Below are 26,006 nucleotides of genomic sequence, written 5' to 3' on the forward strand. Positions count from 1 at the left end.
TACAAGAAGTTTTGGAGGTTCAGGAGGCTAGTCTTTCACCCCATAAATATTCTAGTCTGGTAGATTTTCATAATACTTTATGCTAGCATCTCTCATAGCAGTCTTGTCTCTTGTGTCACATCAAGCTTTCATGATTTTTTTTCCCCCTTTCTTTCTTGAAGTGTATGTACCTTCCTGATAACACAAAGAGCATCCCTAAAGTCTGAAAATAAAGGTCAATACATCTCGTAGAAAGGCATCTCTCTTTAAGAGAAATAATGAGATTTGATGACTTATATCTGGTAAAAGCCATAATGGATCTCTCTAATGCTAGCTCCCGCGCTGCAAGCGTTGCAGCTGCTTGCCAATTTAATAGCGTGTGTGTGAGGTGTTAGTATAGGGGTAATACTTGCTCACAGAGTTGCAGGGATCTCGCAAACAGGTAATCATCTGGAATTGCTGTTTCAGGGAAACTCTGTTAATGCTATTCAGTTTTTTCACTTTATTACTATATATATATATGCAAGAGACCTTCATTTCTATTGCATTTTCAGAACAAGGTTTTAGAAGCTTTTAAAATTCCTATTGCAATGCCTAGTCTGTTTACAACATGGTGTATGTATTTTGTAACAGTTGGAATAGTTTTTAAAGGCCTTTAGTACAGGAACTTGGACTAAATTTTCTGTAGAAAAGGTATAGTTTCATTCTGCCCATTTTTCCGTTAAGATACGGCAGTAAAATTACTGAAGATTTTAGACATATTACATCTGTTCTTTGAAAGAGAACAGCATAAAGACATCAAATTACTGTTCTAGTACATTACATGCTGTAGTGTATATCTGCTGAAATTGGTTTTATAGAAAGTACTTTTTCTGAGTTGATGTATTTTAAAAATACTAACTTTTTTTGGATCACACCCTCACTGAGCGGTGGAATAGTGCTAATGGTCACCTCTGCTCTTCGACCATGTGGACTTTCCCTGGAGTTTGGGCTTCGGGGAGCAGGCTGAAGGCTTCCGAGACAAAAGTGGAGAAGTGCTTCGCTGGTGGCTGAAAAAGGAGGCGGGAAAGTCATATCCCATGTACTTCCTATTGCTGTCCAAACGGAAAGGGGGGGGGGGGGGGAGGGAAGGGTGCCTTGAAAAGGGTGACAACTAAATACACCTTTCTTACTTTCCTGGTGAAAATGGAGACTGGGAAGAAATTTTATCTCTGCGGGGTTTTTCTGAGCTATATTGCCAGTGTTGTTCTTGGAGTAGCAATAGGTCTGTCCCCATGGGATCCTAACCAAGTTCATAGGTGGTCTTCTTCTGAATGGCAGTATCATGAATTACAAAAGAGATGCATTAGGTGGAGAGAATGAGGTATGGTACATCATGCAATTGCTATGGTTGTTTTTGGCTTACTCTAATGTATCTGAAAGTACTAATGCAAGATAGATCTTTATATAGTCTTTGTTTTACAATATTCACCAAAAAGTGAAGACTGGAGATGATTGTTTCTAGAGAAAAAGAGCTTCTGCATTCAATAGAGATACCTCAGGCTTTCCAAAAATTTTCTGGCAGCATTTCTGCTCATTAGATATCCTTGGTATCTATATAATGAACTTATTTGTTTTTCCACTAACTACCTTGCATTTTTAGACTATATGTACTGTTGTCTGGAAGAGTAATGGGATTTTTTTTTTTTTTGTGATGAGAGGTATTATTCTTTCCTACTTGCCTGCTTTTTTTCTTTTGTTTTTTTTTCCTCTCTCCCTCAAGCCTATGGTTTTCGTGAGATCATACTTTCTTACTCTGCACAAGACCATGAAGTTTTTTTCTTTTCTTGGAACTCTCCTGGTAAATTGAAAGCTTCTCATAGTTTTGAAAATTGTCAATGTTAACAGACCCTAATGGCCAAGGACTAGAATCAGCTGCAATCGCAGGACAATTAGGGCAGGAAACGCAGACAAAAGGCTTTATTTTGCCAAATGGAGTGTTGTTTGAAAGTGTTTTTCATGTTTAGGATTTATATTGTACATTAAACTACTGCTTCTTTTTCTACAGACTGTTATTTTATCCCCCTTTTCCCCCTAGTGGTGGACTGACTTGAACCTCTGGATTTTTGTTTTTTTCCACTTGATATTTCAAATGCCAAGAACCCTGGCAGACGTTACTCCAAGTTTGATGTTGAAAATAGATTGCTCTTAAATTTTAGCTCTTTCAGAAAGCTGAATTTTTGTGCCTTCTCTTGATTTTAATAACTCAAAGACACTGCTTGTAAATACGGCAGAATAGCATTATGCCAGAGCTTCCTTTAGATTTATTCCTTTGGCTTTGCCAGAACCTTTATCTATATTGCAAGCTGTCACTTCATGTCTAAGTCAGGTAATTAAATCTTCAAATCAGATGTGCCTTTTTTATTATAAATATAGTTTAGGATTTTATGGTTTCATAGAACCTTGGGGAAGCAGCTGCAGAACACCTTTTAGAGAATAGGCCAAAACCTCTCTGAAATTTGGGTTGTAAAGTTACATTTTCAGATTTGGACTCTTAAGTCATGGGCAAAAAAGAAAACTGGCAGCAGTGAGTTAGGTGTACTTATGTCCTAATTGCTGCAAGTCTCTTTATGGTCTGACCTAGAGCCCTTGGTCTGGGTTGCTTGCCAGCATTTAAATAAAACACTAAGTGCTGAAATCGCCCTTTTTCAATAAGCTAGTTGAATAATGCAATGTATATCTGAAATGAAAATCACTACCTTTCTAATGTGTTGGTAGAGCTGTTGTAGTCGGTTGTTTACTCTTGGGAGAGTGTGGTTCACTTGCCAGGCCTGTGGTTCAGATTTGGCAAAGGTGAATGAGGGGCTACAAGAGCCTTAGACTCCTGGTCCCACTCCCTTCTTGCAAGGTTGGGAGCCTATCCACAATTCTCAGAGCTGAAACTGGCTTTTGTAAAAATGCTTAGTAGCAAAAAAAAATTGTTTTGATCTTCATATAATGTGTGCATGTACATAGTATCTGTCCTTTTAAAGGACAGATTCCAAGTTTGGAAGATTCATCTTAGAGATACTTACTTCAGAGCTTGAAGCAGGTGACAGAGATGGAGCAACTGTCAGAGTAGGGTGGAAAGGGGCCTCCCCTGGGGCTGGGACAGTGGTGACCTTGGCTGCTGCAGGTGTGCTCTGCTTAGAGCACTATGTCCCCAGGTGAAGGACTTGTGGGAGAAGGTGAGCAGGCTATGCATCATCTGGGAGGACAAGCAGGAGATCGAAAGGGTCTTGGCAGAGACCCCATAATGCCAGCAGCTCAAGCCCTGCATTGCAAGAAAGGAGGGGAATCTGGAGGACGACCTTCAAAGGAGCAGTGGATGGAAACTTCCAAGGTGGGGGAAGCTTGTCACTACTGTTGTCCTATCTAAGGCTCCTTCTATGGTTCTGCACTCACAGGTACAGAGCCCTGGAAACATGTGAGGAGGATGCCTACCTTTTGGAGGGGTGAGGGGGTAGGCAACAGAGCCGGCTGAGCATCAACCAAGTGTCCACACAAGGAAAAGGAGAGTGATAGAGACTCTCCTTTGCCAGGGATGGAGGCACTGGCTGGCCTGACTTGTTATCTTGGGTGCTTGAATTTGGGATGCTGCAGAGACTTTTCCAGCCCTCAGACTTACCCCTTGTTGCTCATCCATTTGGGTACCAGTGGTACTAACAGGGGAGACCTGGCAAGGAAAATGTGGGCTTGTTGCTGAATGGGGCAGATGACTTAGTGACAGAGGACAGAGATAAGGCTGAGACACTAAATGCTGCCTTTTCCTTAGTCTTCACAAACAAGGTCTGCCAGGCCTCTGCCCCTAGTAAAAGGGTTCAAGGAGGGGAGTAACCAGCAGTGGGTGAACACTTTGCTGGGGTGACTGGAGAACTCAACCCCTGTGGGTGCATAGGACAAGATGAGGTGTGTCTGAGAGTGTCACTTACTGGGGCTGTAACAAAGCTTCTGACGCTGCCAGTGTTCTCGTATCCAAACTGGGCAGTGCTGGTTTGGATGGGTGGACAGCTAGATGGGTAAAACGCTGCCTGGATGGCAGGACTTGGAGAGCAGTGGCTGTGGGTCGGATCAGCCTGGAGGCCAGCAGCAAGTAGAGTACTGCAGAGGTCTGTCCTGGGACGTGCCTTGTTTCACACCTTTATCGGTGACCTGGAGGAGGTGACAGAGTGCTTTCCCATCAAGTTTGCGGGTAACACCAAGCTCAACTGGTCGATACAGCCAAGGGCAGGGCTGGCATCCAGAGGGACCTATGCCGGCTGGAGCAATGGGCTGGCATGAACCCTATGGAAGCCAACAAGGACAGATGCAAAGTCCTGCCCCTGGGCAGAAAAAGCCCCCTGCAACAGGACAGGCAGGGAGTGGGGGGCTGGGGAAGAGCTCTGTGGAAAAGGTCCTGGGGGTCCTGGTGGGCAGCAAGCTGAGTGTGAGCCCACAGGGTGCCCTGGGACCAGCAAAGTCCAACAGCACCCCCAGCTGTACTGGCAGGAGCACAGCCAGCAGATTGGGGAGGGGATTGTCCACCTCAAGTCGACTGTCATTAGACCACATCTAGATACTACATCCAGTTTGAGGCCCCAGTACAGGAAAAACATGGATAAACGGGAGGAAGCTCAGGGGAGGGTCAGCAAGCCGGTCAGAGGCTGGAGCACTTGACCTGTGTGGAGAGGCTGCGCGGTCAGGGCTTCTGACTTCTGCCTGACACCCCCTTCTGCCTGGGGAAGGGGTGGCTGTAGGGAGCCCCCAGTGCCCCTGGGGAGGCTATGGAGAAGATGCAACCAGGCTCTTAACTGCGATGTGTGGTGGGAAGATGAGTTATCTCCGTAGGTTTGACCCTTCCTGGAAGGTCAGCATGAAGACTCCTATACCTTGTAAGCCCAGTTTTGAATAGCTGTGTGAGATTAAGACTGTGTTGTTCAATTAGTGTTCTGCAGAGAGCAATGGTTTGTTTATCACCTTTTAATGTAAAGAATGGGATGGTGTTTTAGGTACGTGCTAGCAAAAATAAAATCTTAAGATCTGCTACGTGGTGCATCTGGTGTTTTTTCTTTTTTTTTTCTCTTTCACTTTATAATTGTTGCTTATTATGAATAAAGTAGACTAAACAACATTAAACATATGCTGAAATTTTCAATGTTAAGTATTTTTTGTTTTGTTTTGTTCTGCAGTTTTCATTTTATAGTCCTGTGGCTGTGTGGGCTGGCAGTAAGAACCCAAGAACAAAGATTTACTTCTATTATTAACTTTTTAATGTTTGTTTATGAAATACAAATGGGGAAAAAAGGATAACAGTGTATAGAGATTCTCAGTGAACATTTTCCTGCTGAAGATATTGGTATTAGAAATGTCCAATTTCCAGATTATAACAGAAAACTACAACTTCTAAGTATATAGGTATGAAGTTACGAGTTTGCATTTTAAAATGCAGTCTGGATTTGGCACAAGATCTCAGATGGAAACCTCCTGCTTAGATGATCAGATTTACAGACTTTAAGATTCAGTGATCATGCAAAGGGTTTAACAACTCTGCTGATATGAGTGTTAAGGGAAGAAATTAAAATGAAGTGAATTGATGATTCATTTGGTTACGCTCTGGGAGAAGACGAGACATTTTCTAATAATTAATTATCTAATTTAAAGCCTCCCTGTTTCTTGGCTGAAGTAAGAAATTAGATATTTTGTACAGGAAAGCAGCTGATCTTTAAAACTAATGGGAAGTGCTATTATATTTTTCACAAAAACTATAGGCGTTTCAATTCACTGGGCTCTGCCTACAGAAATTAGTTTTGAGGAAATTAGCCAGTAGAATGAATGCATGCTACACTGATTTATTAATAAAACTGCATGTAAACAGAACTGATCGGTATATAGCAATCTGCATAAGAAGAGTAATAAAATATGTATTAATTAATGTCTTGATTATTGACCATTGATTTTGAGCTGTGTTTCTCTTAGTTCCATATGAAGTGTTTCTTCTACTTGAAAAATGAATAAATGTAGGTCATATAAGCTGAGCATTTCTGGGAAGTTTTCACTGCCTTTGCTTTGATTGCTTTCATTAGAAAGTGAGAGTGTTCACTAGAATTTAGAATTAAAAAAAGCATAATCCTGCAATGCAGTGAATTCTGCAAAATGTGCTATGAGATGTAAACATCAACACTTTCTCACAGAAGTCATCAATCTGAAATTATATTTAGTGTTAATGTTTAGATTCCTGCATGTTTTCAGAAATATTATCTCCCAGCCAATTGTACATCAGTGTGAGATCCCAAAATTAAGGGCATACCATCCAGTTGAACCTTTTCATTTGGGTCCAGAAACAATAGCAGTGCTGCTGGTACTACGTTGGTGGCATAAGGTGTACAGACAGGTTAGTGTATCTAATAGAACTGTTACTCCTACATAGTGCGTTTGGCTGCAATAAGGTGACTATTTTTATTATTGTTGTTGTTGTTGCTTTTTCCAAGCCATTGGCTTGATTTTTTTTCAATTGTGCAGCTATCCTATTGCTGCTCCTATGACTTCTATCTACAGTATGAATTTGTTTTGCAAATATTAAGGTTTCCAATTGGAGTAAGAAGCCTCTTTCTCCTTTTGTAAGAAAATACAGTGAATCACAGCAGAACCAGTGCCATGGCACAAGGTTATATGGCAAGTCTTTGAAGACCATGGTTAGATTAAAAATATCTCACTGGTTTTAAGTACCTCTGCTCTCAGTGTCCAGGGACGTACCACCTGGAACCATTGTACTATATATAGATGACTGTACAAAACAAGAATCTCAAAACCTTACAAGCCAGGAATAAGAGAAAATGCTGTTTGAACACAGATAGATCAACACGCAGCCTAACGAATTGTGGGGCAATAATGGTCAAAGGGGCTGTAGTATTAGTGATTCTCTGGTGTAACTAAAGGTCAGCGCTGTGGTGCAACAAGGCAAGTTTTAAGGAAGAGTTTGGAGGAGAAGAAAAAAAAAGGCAGCTTTCTTGAACTTCTCAAGAATATCTTTCCAAGGATAAAGGGCAACATAGAAGAGAACGAAACACACAGTCCTTTGGTGTTGAATTTTCAAACACATGGCAGGTTCAGCTGGACTTCTTGCTAGTGAGATCCTTTTCAAGAGCTTTAAAAATAAAGAGAAGTGACTTATGTTTGGTGTGATGGGAAAGGGTGAGAAAGTGGAGGTATGAAAGGAGAGGAATGATCTAGTTAAAGGAAAAGGCTTGTGTGACACTTTGCAGTAGCATTTGGAAAGTCACAAGCTGTTGCATTTCAGAAAGCATGAGTGAAAGATGGAAAAGTAATACAAACTCAAGCAGATGAGAACTTGTGGTGGTTAGCTGTACCAACGGGTAGGAAAGGCTGTGTCTTAGGGACACAGGAAAATTAAGGAAAAATGGCAAAAGGTCAACCAGGCAAAGCTGCTGCTCACTCACCCCTCTTAGAATCCTACGTGGCAAGCAAAATAATAGTGGTCAGCACCATAATATTGTTCTTTCTACTATAAAAGCTTTTATAATTCAGTATCTTTCACTGGGAGAAACTGAAGGTCAGTGAAGACTTTGAGCGCTTCTCAGAGAAGCTGAAGATTAAGGCTCAGATCCTTGTTCCCTTTTATTCAAATGTGTCCAGCCGTCCAGAACTTCTAGTGCATTGGGAAGAGCTCTTCTGTCTGGAAGAAAAAGCTGTGCTGTCGCCACATTGTGCTTGAGCTGACAGACAGAGACTGAAAGGGGAGTCTTGAGCAGGAAATGATAAATCTGTAATAGACGTTTTGGAGAAGAAGCTGAATTCATTTAAGTTTTAAGCTCTAGTGCATGGTTTTTCCTTAAAGAAAAGGATTTGCAGGGGAGAAATCTTGGTCTCCTCTCTAGAATGAGAGACATGAGGAACTTCTGAGATGCCTTTACCTTCCAACCTGTCATAGCCTCTTTCTTTGTCCTATTTGCAGAATCTGTGTGCTACCAATGGAAGATAAGGAGCTATGCGTTTTTCTTGAGCTCCCACTTTCAAAATATTTTAGGTGCTTCATGCTTAAATAGTATTAAGAAAACTGTGTCTATTAACACTTAAAAATAGTGGAGCATTAAGAAGGAAAGCCCTTGGGGAATCTCTTGCACAAACTGAGGAAGGGATTGCATGTTCCGAGGACTTTACATTAATCTCCTTGATTCTTGAAACAGATGAAGCTAAGTTTTTATTTCTTCTTAAAGATTAAAAAAAAAAAAAAGCCTGGTCTTGAACTATAGCAAGAGGTGAAAACAGATTGAAAGGTATAGATTTTTTTTTTCTTTAACCTGGCTTTTTGGGGAAAGGGGATGAGGAGACCTGACTGAAACATAGCAGGTGTCATTTCCCCCCCCCCACCCCTTTATAAAATGTCAAACTGTAAAAAGATTTTTTACATGGACACTTGCTGTCAGAGTAAAACTAGAATAAAAGAGAGATCTTAGGCTAACGGTTTTATTCAGACCTACTGGAAAAAAGTTGGCAAAACATTCTTGTTGGAATAGTGATAGCAGAGAATTAGAGGAAACAAGTCATGGAGGAAAAATAACTTAAGGTTATTTATGCTTTGTCTCCGCAGCCTTCTGTCAGCAGTTGCTGTTTTCAGAAGGTGCCCTGTTTGCTTCTGGTTGAATGCCAGAGACCAGTTCTTGGGCATCTTTGGAGCAGCTCTGATTTGCAGCAACTGAGCCTGGCCCCAGGTTTTTGACAGAGAACAGAATCTTAAAACATCTGCTGCTCTTTTCTGCTTTTTTATTTTATTTTATTCACATGAATTTTGCAAAGTTTTGATTGTTAAATGACTAATGACTTGTACCTGTGAGGAAGTTGTACTGGGTAGTACTTCCCATCACCTTTTATACAGTACTGTTAGTGAGCATCTGTCTAACTCATTGATCACCAAAAAAATATGAATGTTATGTTTGAAAATGCCTGTGTAACCATAAGAAAAGAGACTGAAAGTAAATTGAATAGCTTTAGATTATCAAGCAATACTATAGTAAAGTCAAGATACTCTTGAGTATGATGATAGAGCTGAATTTGCTGCAGCTCAAGTGCCAGGTTATATGTGTCTGTGCGGTTCTCAGAAAACGGCAAAGGTGAATTTTGACTTAGCAGTGGACGTGAGCAAAACTGTGGCTTGTCATGGACTTTCTGGATTATTTTTTTCTATGATAAAAATATCTCATATTTCGATTATAAGTATTTCTTAAGAAAGAAAATGTTCTTAACCTCCTTCATCTCAGATTAATTATGAGGCTGCTTTATGTTACGATGGGGCAAGCTGTATTCTTATGTGTCTCTTTGAGGTCTTTCGTGTTTTTGAGCTGGTTAATGTAACCAGGATACTGACTACATGAAGATGGTCTACAGCAAGTACCATATCTGAATAGCTCACCCCATTTTTACTGGTGATGTTTGTGCTATGGTGACCTTTTAAGAAGAAATAGTGAGAGGGATTAGTGCCACAGAGGAGGCACCTGTGGAAGTTAGGAGGAGGTGTATACAAGCAGCATCCTTCTCGAGCAAGCTGAAAGTCTCTCTCCTCTCTCTCCTGTGTTGGAGAAAAGTCAGGAATGTATTCACAGAATTTAAATAAAATTGAGTTATAACATACATCTGAAAGAAGAGAAGAGGAATGTGACCTTTGACAAATCCAAAAGAAGGAACTTCCTCTTTAGGGGGCTATTGTGATTTCTTTTCTTTCTTTTTTTCTTTTTCTTTTTTTTTTTTTTTGTTATTGCCACCACCCCCCCGGTCATCAAAGTTAGTAAACCTCAAATCATCAAATAACAGATCATCAAATTGCTGGACACATAGGATAGTTATACTTAGTTTTGTGTTCAGTACCTGAAGGGGTGTTTCTTTCAAGCTCTTTCTAAGACCTACAGGTTTCACATGTTCGTGCTTCAAAATCAGAGGTTTTATACTTCATTGATTTCAGCTATGCTACAGTTATTTTTAAGCCATTTCCCATGTCTTTCATTAACTTCTTAACTACTGAAGTTTTAAAAGTAAGATAGTAAATCATACTGATTACAGGCTTTTGCTAGGCAGAAATAGTCATTTTCTGTGCTAGAATTACATGCCTTTTTCATTTAAAAATAACTAAGGTGTACATAGTGAATAAGCTTAAAAATTGCAATGAAAACCACTGAATAATGTAATAGTACAACTTCTTGAAGCAGATATAATTCCAAATGTTTTAATCCATCTTCAGAAGAAAATATATATATTTATATATGTAATTTTTTTTACAAAGAGATTAAGCTATTGCTCTTCATAAAAGGCAGAAAGTAAAGAGAAGGTGAGTACTTGTATTATATGAGCCATAGGAATTCGATATTTCATGAACATAATGGCTAGTATCTGGGATGTTATGGTCTGTCAGGTCTTCATGATCATCTGGATCTTCTAAATACTGCTTTAAGGAAAAGACACATAACAAAAGTAACAAAAAACAGTCTGTTTAACACTATAGGAAGATGCACACATTCCTTCTCAAGTTTGTGAAAATTTAAATGTTGAACACCTAAACACCTAGGTATTTATTTCAGTGTTCCCTCTGCAATTATGTAAATGGAAGCTGGTGTTTTGGCTGTACTTCAGCAGGGTCTTATTTAGCTTGTCACTCTTCACTCTTTAGCAGTGATGTGGCCATTTGAAATGGGAATGATGTAGTCTGTTTCTCTAGTAGCGCGGCAAGAGGATTTAAGTGGTCTACCACCATTTTAGTTGGGAGCTATTCTAGCACAAAAGCCGAAGGACAGCAGAGTCCTCAAAATGATAGCCTAAGATAAGTAAGTCAAAGGGAAAAGGCAACTTGGTGGTATAGACAATAACAATATCATCTTAGGAATACAAGTATTAAGTCAAATGCTTCATAAACAAATACAGTCTTTAAAATATCTGTACTCTGTTTTTTTGGCTTTATTTGGAAATATTTTAACTGTGTGTTACAAAAGAATTTATTTAGTGACCAGGCTAAATTTTTTTAAAAAACAACCCAAACACCAAAAAAGCACTTCAAATGAGTCTCTATGTAGGCTTGTATAGAAGACCTCTTGCAGTACTCCTCTGTAACACAAACAGTGCCTTCTCTATGTGTGTTAATAGATTAGGTACCAGTAGATGGGGCTCAAGGTTATACAGCTTTTACAGATTTTTACGAAGGTCATGAACCTTTTTGTTGTCTACTCTGACCATTAGCCCATAAAAATGGACCTGTGTAGAAATCAACACTGCTGAAATATTAATTAGAGTTTTGGAACATTCACATCTGAATTGGAGTATTTGAACTACTGTAACTGATGAAAATGTTGTCCTTTCCCTGGACAAAAATTATGTCCTGGGATTGTAACTTTTGCCTTTGGGAATACTTCTTAATCTGCATGCATAAAATATTTGGCACCATGAAGACCTACTTCATGACTAGTGACATATCTAGACAGCTCATTACCCAGAGCGCTGGAAGTTTAGGAACTATTGCAGGGTTCCCTGTGGTTTTTTAGGGAATACAGGCGCATGTCTTGCAGTTCTGTGCTCCTTGCTGATAATGCAGAGCTTGATTTTCAAGAATATAAATTCTTTATTGCATCTGCTTATATGTATTGCATCCCTTGCTATTAATAACACTGCTGCCTTGTGCAATTCCCAGCTTCATGTTCAGTCAATGGGAAGAACTAGGTGGCTCTGAGTGAGATTAACAGAAGCCGCCAACGTAGGCGGCTGGGGGGACGTGCTGGGGGGAAAGAGAGAGAAGTCTAAATCCTTTTCTGGAAAGACTTTGTCAAAAGTCTGCATTGAAGAGAATGACCTACATATGCAAAGAATTGTCAGCCCAGGCTAGTTAGTGCTGACTACTTTTGTGCAAATGTTTTTGGGCACGCGCTGTAGCATGTTGGTGTGCAGTGGTACACCTGCAGTCAGAAACCACCGCAACACGCACTGGTGCGTCCGTGTTACTTTCAGGGTTAGTGGGGATTCTTTTACCTTCAGGTCCGTTTGAGCACCTCTGTACTGCACAGACATGCTCTAAATTGGTTTTTATAATTGCTCACATATGGGGTTTTGTTTGTATCTATTTAAAAAACAAAACAAAACAAAAAACTGCCTGATAAAAATAGGAAAATCAAGTGGAAAGCATAAATAGCGTTTGCTATCTCTTAACTACTTTCAACTACTAGTGTTTCCTAATCGTTGGGCAAATATTTGGCTATCTCTAGCATGCTCTTTGAGTTATGTTCAGCTTGCCGGTTAATTAGCTAGTCATATGGAAGATGGCAGTACTGCAGTAGTCACATCTGTAAATAGTCCCTGCTGAGGAGGTCGGTACTTTAAAACAGGGAGAGAGTCGAACTGCCATGGCATGCATAGGGAAGCTTTGGAAGCAGTCAAGTTTTTTCTGATTTACACCTTCCCCCCTTCCCCACTGAGGGTGTGCATGCATACAGCCAGCAGGAGATGAGACCGTGAATTACATGACTGTGCTTGACTAGGAAAACCTCTTTTATTGCAGCCTAGCATACCCTACTCGTGCAGAGGCTGGACCCCTGTTTAGCTCCTCTGTGCTGCACTCGTGCCGCTGGAGTGCTGGATGATGGTGCTCAGTGTTGGGTGTGCCAAAGGCAAATTGCCAGCCCCTGAGCAATGGGGAGAGGAGAGGAAACTGTATTACGTAGGGTGGTGTCATCAGCAAAAAGTGTCCTAGGTCTACTCCTTGCTCGGGGCTGTGCCTAAAGGCACAGACTAGCTCGAGGGTTTTGTATTCTGTGCTTTCATTTCTGTCTCTTTCCCATTTTTCCTTAGTTCCTTCTGCTTTCCCTTTTTTATCACATAAACACTCACATCCTTGGTTTAATAATGAAGTGTGAAGGGTGCTTCCTGGGACAGAGGAGCTGGAAGAGCATCCTGGGAAGAAATTTGAAGGCTGCCCTTTGCCAAGTGCTTAGAAGCTGTGAATCAGCAGAAGGGAGGAACTGTCATAAAAAGATCACCTGGCTGTTTCATCTGGGTAAAATCAGAGAAGCTTGTCATAGTATTGAACAGCCAAGTGTCTTTTGTTAATTCCCATCCCATTTGCTAGGTATTCTGTATTTATAAACCCTATCAGAATATAAAATATTATGATATTCAGAGGTAGCTCATATCAAAGATATCTAAATAGCAGCATCCGTTTCTTTAAAATAATCTTTTTTTAATTGGACAATTAAAAATTAGACATTTTTACAGCCATGCATATAATTGTGAAAAAATTATCCTTAACTGTTATTGCAGTATTGTTCTCTTCATTTAGAAGTGTTATCTTAATCTGATAAATATTTTTTAAAGTTATATTGTTTTTCATAATGGAACAAGATTTATGTTTTTGAATATGTAAGACTTGACAGTTGTCCTTTCCAGTAAACTGATCTTGGTCATCTGAGGGTTGAGATGTCAAAATATGAGAAGAATTTAATAGTTGGAGAGTGCTTCTCACACAGTTCTCTAGTCACATGTGGGAATATGTGAAATGAATAAAGTAAACACTCAATGAAATTTTCCACATTCAAACATTTGGGATTTCTGTTTTCATGATAGAAATCACTGAATGACTTTTAGTTATTTGAGTTAGTCATGTCTGAAGCAGATGTATTATTTTGGAAATGCTAATTAACTAAGAGGCAAGTTAAATATGTAATAGTTTGAAGTGTAAACCCTTTAAATATTATCTTATAACTTTTATAAAACTGTTCATGTAGTAATAACTGGTTTGGTATGATAGTTCTATTTATTGTTTTAGGTATGCATAGTGACAGAGGTTATGGAAATGACAGTATGTTTTAACAGCCAAGTTCAACAATACCCCCATGTAAAGCTGTGTAGAAAGTCTTTAAAAGTCATTTTTGTGCTGAGGGTATTCTAATCATTTAGTCTGGAAATAAAATTCTAGCTCCCAGAATCATTTCATTAAGAAAAATACAAAATGCTTTGATTTGTGTTACTTTGTCGTCATTTTTTTAAATTGAAAGGTTTGTGTAAGCCTTTCATGCGAAGCTTTAGTGCATGTGCCTGTATCTCTCCTGTGTAACTCGAAAACTAATGACTAGATCTACTGTGCATAATAAGACTAATTGTTTCTGTGCCAAAAGAAGTGAATGTGTGCACTTGATCAAAATCAATTGGCTGAGCGAAAATTGGGAAGAGAGAAAGAGATCCATGTATGTATTTCATTATGGTGTTCATTGGGGATCCAGACTGAATATAACAAGTCTTAGACACCTGGAGTAGCATAACTCTGTGCTCCCAGTCAAAAGCTTCTGATCATTCTTGACACTAGACTGGGGAATGTAATACTTGCATTGAATATTTTTGCTCCTTATGAGACTACCTTTTACCTGAATTAGTCATTGCTTCATAAAATCAGCATCAATAAAACTGTTTAGGAGTAGAAATTTTGAAAGTTCTTGCCCATATGACTCCAAATGGAAGGTTGTATCAAACTTTCCAAAAAATTAGGTCATAATTTTGAGAATTTATGTTTAAGGCTTCTGGTTCCAGATCAGAATTTCCCAGCTCTGATGCAAAATAATAAGCTAGTATAGACTTGCTCCTTCTGCTGGCATATATTTGCCATAAATTATGTATCGTTTGCTGCATCTGACATGATGGAAATAAGTGCTGCCTTCACTTGATTTGGTTCATAGGTCTGATATTAATTATCATGGAAGTAATTTGCAGACAAGTCTTCTAATTTTCAGACTTTTATTTATGAATAATTTTCATATATGAGTTATTGCCTCAGTACTGGTACTTTAAACATGTAGGGAAATCATCAGGAAAGAACAGATGTTGACATTAACAGGAAGCTGTTCTGTTCTCAGCATTGACTTAACTAAAGAGTTATTTCAGCTTTTGCCTGCATGGTGAGCTCTCCATTCCTCTGTGCCTGCTTTAATTCACTTTTTTTAGCGACCGTGACTGCACATAATGACTGTATATAATGATTCTCATGAGACCTCACTGAGATCTTATAGAATGATATTCAGGTTTCCACATCTCTACTAGAAGTACCTCATCTAATACATCCTTAGTATTCTACTTGGCTTTTTCATGGAGTGAAAACAGTATGGATCACATGATTGATTAGATCTTTGAGTTCCCAGCTCAGAGGACCTGTTAATCCCTAACTACTGAGAGCTGGCATGTTGTTCTAGTAAATGTCATCCCATCTGTATTATTGTATTCAGTGAGTTCGTCCAATTATTCCTTTGCTATACCTATCCGCTTCTGTATTGATAATATTCCCCAGCTTTGTGTCACCAGCAAGATTGCTAATGGAGATATTAAAAGACCTATTCAGTGGCCCACTTCAGAAGTGATACCTCTCTTTCCTTGATAGTTACTTTTTCAGCATGCTCATTATCCCCATGAAGTCCTTATGCACCTTACATTTCTTCCGCTAATGATGCTGCCAGGAGGTCCAACTGATACCGAGTTGGTGCACATGACTTCTCTAGTATGTTGCGTGAAGAGTAGCAGTTACAATTAAATTTTATAGAGAATAAGAATCTAGTTGACCTGTAAAGATAATGATGCATTTCTCGATCTGTTGTGAAGATGATGCTTTTAGACATCCATTAGACTCATTACAATTTCACTGCATACAGCCTGAGTCCAAAAAAAAGACACTCATAATTGAGCTAGGAAACATGGGTGCAATGTCGGTTGCCAAGGACGTCGGCAGACCTGTGGTAGATGGAGTGTGCAAGGCAAAGCTGAGGACTGCCGATCGCTCTGGAAGAGTCAACAGCCATAACATATGGCTATGCCTCTAAGCGTCCAATGCACTTATGGTGTAAATTTAAGAATTGATAGAAAAAAAAAAAAGAAAAAGAACTGTTCAAACACGCTTGTCAGTGCTATTACTGTCCACGTTTCAGTAAGGAGCAAGATCAACAAGAGCTATTTTAGCACAGCAAAAGTTTTTTAAGTGGCATTGAAGACAACTTTCACTTTTATTTTATCTATTAGTTTATTGTTTAGAGAGAAAAAGGTCATGAGGAAAGAGAACAATAGCTTTCCTTTTCCAAATGAAAGATTAAAGAGAATTTCATAGATAGTGGCCATAAACACAGTAAAGGGCCCTCCTAAGTACTTTTTCAAGTAACTGGTAAGTGTCAGATGTTCAGTGGTCCTTCTTTAGACCATTGTGACCCCCTCCCCCCCCACCCTTTTTGGCAGCAATAGAACGTTAAGGTTCAGTTGTGTTTTACCAACAGCTCTGTCTTTGTAAAAGACACTTCTCTGTCAGTAGCAGGGGTGTTACCTAAACCAGCTTGCCCATAACATTCTTCACCACTGGCTAGGAGTATTCATCTCGTTTGTTTGTTTGTTCTTTTCCATCCCTCCCCTCTCTCCATTTGTGCTCCTAATGGACGTACCAGACACACTTGCAATGCTTTGTCAAATTTCATGTAAGGCTCTTTTGCTCTTTCTGATAGTATTTCTTCTATTGTTCCTTGTCCTTCTAACTCTAAAGCTTGTTATATCAGCAAGAATGTTTTAAATAATGTGGGAGCCTGTGGAAAATGGTGCTCTGAAGAGATCTGTTCGAAAACTTTGACTGTGGTCTGAATTCTCGCTTTCAGCCTAATCCTGAATGTGGGTTGTTTACTATAAGCAGTCTTGTTGATTTCAGGGACATAATGTTAGCAAGAGCTTCAAACATCAGTAAACATATTGCTTTTAGGTGCTTATCATAACCTATTAAAGAAATAATGTCTTGCACCTTTTATTGTTTCATATATTCTAAAAGTTCAGAGTAAATCGGTAATAATATAATATCTAAATATAATGTTTACTAATATAGATAGTAATAATATTTGAGTCTAATATCTAGACTGAACAGCTTTAAATTAAAAAGCTCTTACTTTTTTGGCTAAGGGAGGATTAATAGTAGACAGCAAAATGCTTGTAAAAAGACAGATAATGCCTGATTCCTTTTTAAAAGCCCAAAGTTGTGTTAGTGTCTGTTTGACGTGCTTATACTTCACCAAATGTTCTTACTGTTATCGCTGGAAGGAGAACTTGTCCTGTCAAATCCCCTCTGTCAAAATATGTGAATTATTATAGAAAAAGTACTCCATACAACAGTTATCTTGGAGCGAGGACGAGTCTGCTCCTGAAAGAATGAAAGGCCAGTCTAAAAACACAGAATGAATGTTTACAGGTGCATCTAAACACAACATCACCTAAAAAGAAAAAAGAAATAATAAATTGTACATCAGAACATTACACTATACTCACAGCTGTCCCTGTGAAATTATCACAAGAGAGCACAATCTATTTTTGATATGCATATGTTTACCTGCCTGTCCGGAGGACACCCACACGTCATTTACCCAACGCAACACCAGAGCAGAAATCTGGTAGTTGCGGTGCTTGAACTAATAAACTGCTGCAGGTCCATAGGAGCGGCGCCACATGAACATGCTTACAGTTTGACTTTTTGAATTGGAAATAGTTGGTATTAGGCAACTTGCAGCGCAAGTATGGAGATTCTACTTCTGTAAGTAAAAAATTGTGTACTGTGTGGCTTAATACATTTAATGGTGGCGAGGTTCTAGATACAAGGGTGGTACAAGCCAGGGTAAAACTCTATACAGAATGTAGAGAATATAATGACTAAACAGACTTAGCAAGGAACAAAGATTATATTATTAATATATTCTAACATATAAAAAAGAGTATTTTGGACACAAGGAGTTTGTGGTCTGTGAATACCTATAAATTTTATAAACATGTTCTTTGGTAATTTTTATTTACATGGCTTATGTGTGAGAGTTTTGGTATTTCCGAGGTCAGAGTTTTCAAAACGCTTTGCTAAAAAATTCTAAGTGTTTGAAGCCTTCTGTTAAGCATGCAAGAGTACAGGCTCTGGCTCCTTATAGCTTCCTTGTTAAACTGCAACAGGAAATCACTTAAATTAGAAAGAATAGAAAAGGAGTGAATCTGGAGCTGAATCTTTCGCTTTTGTTGTAAATTTTCAACATCTATTTATTTTCCTCTGACTGTTTGTGTAGCTAGTACAGCATGCACTGGAAATGTGACCAAAGGTTCAGGAAAGATAGTGCAAAGTAATTAAACAACAGGCTCTGCATCTCCTACGCTTCCATTTGCTTCATTACATTTTTTTACCTTTTGTTGTGGGCGGTGAGCTTTTTGTTTGTTTATTTTCCTTTGGTGTAGTTTTTTTCATAATAAGCTGTGATGCAGAAGCCCACTCAGTCACAGATTAAACTACTAAAATGATTGCTCAGAGGTTGATGGACATATAAACTTGTATCTGTAGGCCAGTAAAGTTGGCTAGCTGCTGAATAGAAGATGTTTTTGCTTTGCTTGTACCTGCAAGGGCCACTCCTTCCTTCTGAAGCACACCACATTCCAGTGCTTTAGAAAGGGTGATGATAGTTCCTTAATTCTCTCACTAGTCACTGAAAGACTTTAGTAGCCTCACCTAGCCTCTGCTGTAGTAAAAGCTCAGTGAAAACTGGGACTAAAAAGCAAAACAACAATTATCTCTGAAACTTTAGTTCTGGAATTTTACCTGCTGAAATTGAAGACGTTTATTCTGTCGACTTCTACTTAATCATCTAGCACACATCACACTCATTGTGTAGGATAGTCTTCTTATCTGCTGAACATGCATTAGTACTTAATGAGCTGACTAATTTTTAAAATTTAAGTCATGTGCCTGCCGCTGTTCTCCTTCTGAGGCAGTTCCAAAGCTTGCTATCAGGAGAAAACTTGACTTAGCTCTGAAAAGATCAGCAGGTTGAGAAAATCTGCTTCTGGCCATTGAAGGGGGGGAAAAATTATAAAAATTCCTGCATATCCCTTGAGTGGCTCTTCACAGACTTCCGGAAAGAGAGCTAGTAACTATCCACAGTATTTGTTTTGAACTTGCATAGGATTCAGTTGCTTCATTTAGATGCCAACAGCATAGTCCATTTCATTTAAATACCACATCGTTTCAAATATTATTTTGTTAATCTGTAGTATGAGTAAATTGTCTAGCTTTTTATTCTGTTTTGATCATGGACTCATAGTGGGGATGTGGAACAGTGAGCGCATTTGACTTGTGAGAAAGGGTTCTTAAAATATTTGTGTAGGTTGAATGAAACCTGTTTTGTAATGATGCGTGTCCTTTGGCTGTAAGAACAGATTTGAAACAGTTCCTGGTATTTAGGATGGTTATAAAGATGGCAGTCTGATATCTGACGATGAACAAGTTGACTGCAGGTTTTTCTTATTAGGGACATGAATAAATTCTCTCCAGCCAGTCAGTTATTTTCACAAAACTCCTAAGGAGGTAATTATCTTTGTCTTTTAATATTCTGCTCAGTGAGTTCATGCACATTTAAAACTTAATTTAATTAAATTGCATGAACCTTTTTCTTTAGGAAAGCAGACAAAAACAGTCCCTGGAAATTAGAGGCGTGTTTGTCTGTGTGTTTTGGGGGGAGGGGAAGAGTCTAGCCATCCATACTGAAGAAGGGACCTTTTTTATTTCCTTGTTGAAGAAGGGACCTTTTTTATTTCCTTGTAAGGGAACACATATTTGCAGGTCTGAGGCCTAGGCAGTTGTGTGGGTGCGGGAAATTGGACAAGATGTGGAATGGATTCAATTTACTTTCCCTTTTTTGTCTTTACTTTGAAACTTTCCTGGAAGAGAGAGCTGGAGTCTGTATAGTAATAAGGATGTGTCCAATTTCCTCCTTCCTTCTTTCATCTCAGGGAAAAGGGTATACCTGGAAGGAATCTGGCTACAAGGGTGGGTGGCAGATTTGCCCTGGGGGAGAGACGTGGAAGGAAGAGCGGTAGAGAGGGCATACCTTTCTGTAGTCTGCTTTGGAAAAAGGGGAGCGCAAAACTTTCCCCTGCACATACATGATGCAGGAATATCACGAGAGAATCCTCCTTATAAACAGGGAGACCGGTGTGATGTGCTAGATCTGCCTAACACCACAAACACTGAATTAAAATTTGGCCTTGGCAGCTTACAGAAAAAATGCAAGAAGAAAAAACACATCAAAGGTTAGGGTCTGAGAGACCTGGGTTCAAGCTCCTGCTATCACCACAGACTTCTTGGTACCTTTCTCTCTGTTCCTTTTTCTATTCTCTTTACTCATATTTATGTAACTCAGATAATTGTACTTGCTTAGTAGATAGTGATAATAGTGCTGATTGAACTTCAGGTGTAAATAAGATAAGAACATTAAAACATTTAAAACATTTCTTCTTTTGCAGTAAAGAGGACCATGGCAGCACTGCAGATAGTCCTTCCTGAGCATGTCTCATGACGAATAATATTTCCCATTGGAACAGGAACTAGGAAAACTAATACTTAAAAGTTTGAGAATATTTTTACCTGCCCTTCTGTTAACTTTAAATCTGCCATCTGATATGTAATGCAATTACTTTGTTTCAGCAAAAAGTGGGAATCAGAGTTCAGAAATTCACAAGGTTGTTCTCTTTTTCTCTGTCTGAACCACTGAGGTTAATTACAAATACCTTCACACAAAGAACTTATACGAGCTAATTTCCGTCATTTTTTTTCAAATATTTCTTTCAAAATGTCTTTTCAAATATATCTGCATATGTGCCTTCTGTTCAGGTAAGGTAAAACCTTTTCTGGCCAGTACTGGGATTAAAATAAACCCCAAACTTACTAATAGCTCTTCCTGGATGGAAGATGATCAAGTTAAACAATGCTTAAAGATTTGCTGGTAAAGACAGGCTTGTGCTAAGACCTCAGACTGGACTAGGCCCTCTGTGTTGTGGATGCATATTTTCTTATTCTGCTGCTCTTGCTGTGAGGTGAGGTAGCAGCATCTTAAAGCATTAACCCTACCAGTGTTCATCCTTCTGAATTTTGTAAGTCAAGGCTACTGAAACACTAAGAGTCTTAAGTTATTATAAGATGGTCAGAAATCTTAATGGTAAGTGGAGTAAGAGGTATGTGTAGAATTGAATGTGCTCTGGATGTGGCCTGCAATTACACAGAACTGGATTCAATTATCAGATGAACCTTCTGACTTAAATATTTATTTCCAGTGACAAAGCCTTGACAGCTACAAAACCTAGGTTTTGGGTTTGGGGCTGAGAGCCTCCCTGCCACACCTTAGCAGCCGTTCTCACAGGTATCCCACCTCTGGGGTATGCCATGAATGAGGCATCAAGTGAAAGCGTTATGTCCAAAACAAACAGAAGGAAGGACTTCGTAGTCCAGTGTTTTAGTAAGCTGTGAAACTTTGACATATTTTGTTGCAGAAGTTTGCACAGGTTCAAAAAGCAATATGGACGTTTTCATAGAAGAAAAGCCTATGCAGGATTTTTCCTGCTGTAAGGATGACACCTCTGATTTGAGAAGCCTCTCACTTTAAATTGCTGGAAATTGGGAGAGTATGGTAGTGCAGTGTTTGCTGTTTGCTTGTTTTGTAAACTTCTGCTACTGTAAACCGCTATTACTTCTGTACTTCTGGCCTGGTATACCTGCCCTTATATTTAGTTTCTTGCTGTCTGGAGGAGTTGTTTTTCAGCTCTGTCAAGAAGCACTGTTGAAGTTGTCCTTTGGACCACGCTGTCTATGCAATTCTAGCTGAAGAACAGGAAAAATAAGAGTCCAGAGCCTAAACCTGCATGAAATAATTTTTTTTTTCCTATTATTTATCTCAGAGAAGAGTTGTGGTTCAAAGCCCGTTTGCCTCATAATCACAGCAGGCCTGAGAATTATTTATTGCATTCTTTTCAAAACCTGCTCCTGAAATAGAATGATTAATTTCTTTTTAGGCTTATCCATGCTCATCCTTGTAGTATCTTTGCATGCTTCCTGAAATAGGAAACTGAGGCAGGAAGAGACATTCTGGATACCTGATTTATTATATTTTTAAAGAGAATTTGAAAAATTCAGCTCACAGATCATATTCACGTTTTTTGTAGATCTGTTCCTGCTCTTCCTGCAATTACCTGTGTCAGCTATTACCTTGCAAAGTAAATTAAAAAAACAGTGATGGATCCATGTCTTTGACTAAACAATCCTGATGTGAGCTTTGTGAATAATTCTTACATTTTGGTCATCAGAATGGGGAAAAAAAGAAAGTTTCTTCCAACATAAATTGTGATTCTTGGATCCTGAACTAGATTCTATTGTTTGGGAGTTGGGAGTGGTTGTTTTTTTTTTTTTTTTTTTGGCTACTTTGTGAAGGAAACCACAAGAAAGGCATTTCTAAATGAAATTGTTTCAAGATATAAATTGAAAATGCTTCTGTCCTCTGTAAAATTTCCCCCCTTTTTTTTTTCCTGGTTTTGAAATCCAAAGTATTCATGCAGTTCAATTGAAATTCACACAGCTCTCCTCAGAGCATTATTTCCTGAGTAAATAATCTGTTTGTCCAGCAACTATGACTCACGCAGGTCCAGCCTGTGTGCCTTTGGTATGGCTAAAACAACATATTTTTCACTTCTCTCATTTCCATAAATGCCTTCAATATTTTCTTTCCCTAAATATTGTTTGAGGTAGAAAAGCTGGACGACTTCAGTTCAACAGGAAATGAGGTTTTACAGATGTGGATGAGTAATGAAACTAGACAGTGATAGCCGAATTGCCTGTTCTAGATAACCTAAACCCGTATCCTCTTACTGAACGTATCTTCCTCAAGCTGTGCTGTCAATGCAGGCACTGAAGCTTGTTTCCTCTACTCATTTTATCTTCCAAATGAGTTTAGCGCAGAGAGCGGCTGACTGGCACGCTTTTGTGCTAAGTGTTTCTGCGTTTCAGAACTTGCAAACAAATACTGTCTTAGTGCCAAGGTTTGTAAGTTGTTCTGCTTAAAACCTGGGTGTATCTCCCCCTAAATATTAATAAGGAGTACTTAATCAGTGGAATACAGCTAAATACATAGTTTTTTTCCAAGTGTTGCCACAGGCTACTAGATCAGCCTGAGGACTGATGAGCTATTGACCGTTGTTGGCCACTTTTAAAGCTAGCGGGCACAGGGATGTTGCTCCCTGTGCCTCGTTTGACGCTGTTTTCTTGTGTCCCCATAAGGCTGACCGCTGTATGGAGGACCCCAGCTTTCGGTAGGCCTTGCCTGCCTTGCCGGTCGAGGCTGCTTTTTGTCGTGGTGAGGTGCTGAGCAGCCTGTGTTTAGTCACCGGCCGGTGGGCTGAGGCCAGCGCGAGGCGGCAGGGCTTGGGTGTGCGGGGAGCCCGCCCAGAGGGGCACAAAGGCTGTGTTTGGGGAGCTTGCGGAGAAGTGTGACCATATGTTTACATAAACACATCTTAGGGATGAAATGGATTATTTTTTAAATACTAGGAGCCAAATGTGCCATTTTTCAAGGGAAGGAGGAGCTTTTTAAAAAAAAAAAAAAAAAACACCCTGCGTTATTAGCGAATACCTTGGCAGCCGCCGCTGAAGGCAGCTCTGGGGCTGGCTGTGGCCTCCCGCCGCGCTGCCGGGAGCCTCTGCCCGGTCCCGGCGGGATGGGACGGGACAGGACGAGGTGGCCTCGGCTGCGCTGGCGCCAAGCTGGGCCCGGCCCCCGAGCCCTGTCGCCGGTGGGGGGATGCGACATCTATCCTCCTCTTCCGGATGTTTATAAACCGCTGTTCTCTCTTTGGGGCTCAGGGACTTCCCTGTGGCTCCTCTGTGGCGTTTGCTTTCAGCCAAGGTATTCGCTAATAACGTAAGGGGTTTTTTTAAAAGTGATTTCCAGTTGAGAGGAGGAAGTTGTGGTCAACTTGAATATCTTTTATGGGCAAGCTTGGTTTGTTATAAAGGATATGAACTCAGGAGCTTCCTGCGTACATGCAGTGCTGGAAAGCGGTTCCTCGACTGTGATTTCAAGCCAGTCTTCCCAATCGGCGTTTCTCTTGAAGACGCCCTCCCTTCACCCCCTTTCAGGACTACGCTGACCGGTGTTTCCTGGCCTTCCTGTGGCTGTGTTTCCCAAAGAAATTCCAGCAACCCAGACAACTCCAATTAATGAGTACCATTACCAACTTCTATATTTTCAATCAATCTAGTACCCCCCCGCCCCCCAAAAAAAAACCAGGAAAAAAAAAAAAGAGAGCTGCTGAACCATTTGACTTTGTAGAGGGGGTGATCCCCTTAATTATCAAGCTTATTGATAACAAATAACACAGCACCTACTAGAAAATAGGCAATATAAATTTTGGTTGTTTGATGGCAAATTAGCAGCAAGTATAAAAAAAAAAAAAAAAAAAAAGGAACTAGAAGCATGGAGTCGGGTAAGTTAAATTCTGCTCTGCTTAAGACTTCCAGTATCTTTATGCTCATTTGACTGTGAGAGGCTTTAGAGGCAAATTTTGGAAATCGACATATCTGAGACAAATAGTTCGGCTCATAGTAAGTATCATCCGTGCCTAACTTCAGGACTAAGCAGTTATTTCTTACAATATGTTTTCTTTCATCTAGTTATATACATTTTTTTCTTCTGTTCAAATACTACCAGAAGGGAGCTTTATTCGGGTGTTTCGGGAGAAAATTAGCCGTGTTTCCCATCCAGTGGTGGCAATAACGGGCGGGGTGGGGGAACAGCCAAACTGGTAACCAGGGTGCTGTGAGATCTGAATTCAGCTTCTGTACAGAGAAGGCCTTGGCAGTATTTGCTTTTATTGTGGGTTCCAGTCTTAATCTAGAAGCTTTGCTGAACAGAGCTTTGCTGTGCAGAAATATCAATGAAAATACAAATTCTATCCCTAACTGACATAGATTAGGCCAAAACCTCAGCAGAGACAAGATACTGTAGCTAGAAAATCCATAGGTTGCTGTTAGCTCCCTACTTATTTATTTTTTAGTAGGTGATACTCCGTGTTGGAGTACGGTGATGCTGACAAGACCTTTTCAAGTAGAAACTGATTGAACTTAAGCCTTGGCCAGAAGTGTGTACAATTCTTTATGAATCTATTGATTCATAAAGAAGAAAAGTCATGTAAAGGTAGATATCCTATGGCTAATGCATTATTAGACTCCAGGAGATAGATTTTGGAAATTTTAAATTACTGTGGTTCAAATATTATTGCTTAATCTGTCTACGCAGAGATAGCTGCCTTTATAGTAAAGAGGGCAATGAAACATACATCTATATCTTAATAGTCTCCTGGGTGGGCAAAAACTGTTATCAAGGGTTTAAGCTAATATGCTTAGTAGTTAAAAAAAATAAATAAATAATAAAAAAAATTCTTCGTTACTTAAAGTAATAGCACAGAGCATGAGTTATTATTACAACTTGTTTAATTAACTTCATCCATGGAAGCTGTTATTGGACAGTACTGTGGGAGAATCACCAGCCCTTTCTCGCTAGGAAGGCAGGCCTCTGAGGGAAGGCAGAACGGTATCAGGTGATGTATTGAGTCCCAGGCTACAACCTCAGCTTGTGTGTCCGCAGGAGGAAGTAATGGGTCAGGTGAGGAGCTGGACTCGATGGGATATGGAATATTGTCTTTTTTTTTTTTTAAGTTGATATTTGTATGTAAAAATGTGGGAACCACTATTCTCAACCTTTTCTGGTTAATTTTATTGCATATCTTGTGTTTATTTTAAATTATCAAATCTCATGTTACAATATAATGGACAAAACCAAGTACTGAATAAAATACTTTTTCTGTATTTGTATAGTAATCTACTTCTTCCACTTCATCCATTTTTAAAAGGTTCTCTTAGAGACTCAAAGTGGACAAATGTTTATCTTGCGTTGAGATAACATCATAGCGTGCAGGTAGCTTCCCTAATCCAAGCTGTTCAATTGTGAGAGTATTGAGAATAGAGAAAGGCAATTAGGTGTCCCATCACTTACAGCAATAGCTCTTAGGAATTAATCTAAAGTGGGCAGAAGTGCCCATGTGTGCTATCATTTGGGAATAGCTACTGCAAATAAATTCATGTGCTAGTTAATCACAATAAATTTTGCAAGCGTGGACAAACTGTGAGCTAT

At 39.5% G+C, this 26,006-nt stretch overlaps 1 protein-coding gene across 2 annotated transcripts in view; it reads left to right on the forward strand.

Moving 5' to 3' along the window:
- LOC104150522 (EGF-like repeat and discoidin I-like domain-containing protein 3) overlaps window positions 1-26,006 on the forward strand; it is a 251,960-nt gene that overhangs the window by 8,605 nt on the left and 217,349 nt on the right. The window lies entirely within an intron of this gene.

The sequence above is a fragment of the Struthio camelus genome, chromosome W (genome assembly GCF_040807025.1).
Source record: "Struthio camelus isolate bStrCam1 chromosome W, bStrCam1.hap1, whole genome shotgun sequence".
NCBI lineage: Eukaryota > Metazoa > Chordata > Aves > Struthioniformes > Struthionidae > Struthio > Struthio camelus.